Source organism: Trematomus bernacchii, unplaced genomic scaffold (genome assembly GCF_902827165.1).
Source record: "Trematomus bernacchii unplaced genomic scaffold, fTreBer1.1, whole genome shotgun sequence".
In the NCBI taxonomy this organism is placed as follows: Eukaryota; Metazoa; Chordata; class Actinopteri; order Perciformes; family Nototheniidae; genus Trematomus; species Trematomus bernacchii.
The window spans coordinates 6463258-6464502 of NW_022987582.1; positions in this window are offsets into that span (position 1 = coordinate 6463258).

The following is a 1245-nucleotide window of genomic DNA, read 5'->3' on the forward strand; positions in this document are numbered from 1 at the left end:
CTAACAGCTTCTGACTAGTCATGTTAAGGAAACATCATCTGCTAAAAGTAGCAGATGACTGAGACATCACTTCCTCCATCAACCAGATTTATTTTATATAAATGTATTCCAGTCAAATGTTTCTTTTTTGTTTTATGATTTAGGAGAGTCTCGCCTGTTAATCTCAACCAAGCAAGGACTAGCTGTTGCCTCCCTTACCACAATACGAGGAAAATACAATATCATTTCAGCTGCGTTTGACTTTATATTTGGCTTTGTCATTGTGACTATCAAAGAAATATTTCAGTTGACAAATATTTCTCGATAGATATGAGGTCTTATTAGAATCAATACAAACATCATTGTATAATATGCCATAAACATGTGTCATAAAAGATGTTGAAGTAATATTAATGATTTAAAATATCATAGTTAACTATACAGATGAATAAGAGGTATGGACCAAAAATGTGCCGCTCAATAGACAAAAATAGTAACTGTTGAATACTTTCATAATTATGTCATAGGTTATATTTCTCAAAATATAATTCACTTAAATTAATTGTAATGTTATCTGCACATGTTATAGTCACTTTCAAATGAGTATGCAGTCTTTCAACACATATTACTTAAAGTATTATGTGGTAAATCACTGTAATTATGAAACGGCAGAACATTGTATTATTTATTATATCATTGTATTTATTTTTCACTCACAGAGCATGTTATTTTTACAACCTTTGTCGTTACTACCGATTTCTGTTGGACATCTTTATTTATACTTTCTTGTGTACAGAAAGTGGAATAAAGATCTGACATTTGTTTTCCTCCTCCCAAACATTTTATTTGAATATCTTAATATTTCAATGGGAGAAATGTTTTGTAATCCTCAGGGTGTGTGCATTTCTTCCTCTAAAGAGAGAAGCAGAAATCCAACACTCATTTTTCTACTTCAAAACTGCAACAGTGGGGGCCGTTCTGTCTTTGGTGTGTTTGGGTTTTCCTCCTGATGTGAGGTGTAACATCTCCTCCCTGTGTCCCCCCCCCCCCCCCCCCCCCCCCCCTCCCTGTGTCCCTTCCTCTTTCTGCCTGAAGCTCAACAGGACTATGGGAATGATTACTGAGGAACATTTCTTCAACCGCCCTCCTCTCCTCACCTCCTCCACGCCCTGTACAAAACACTAAAAACTGAGGAAACGTATAAGTTACTCCTACAAGGCCACCATATTAGTGGATAATTACGACTCGTGACCCCAGTGTTTAACC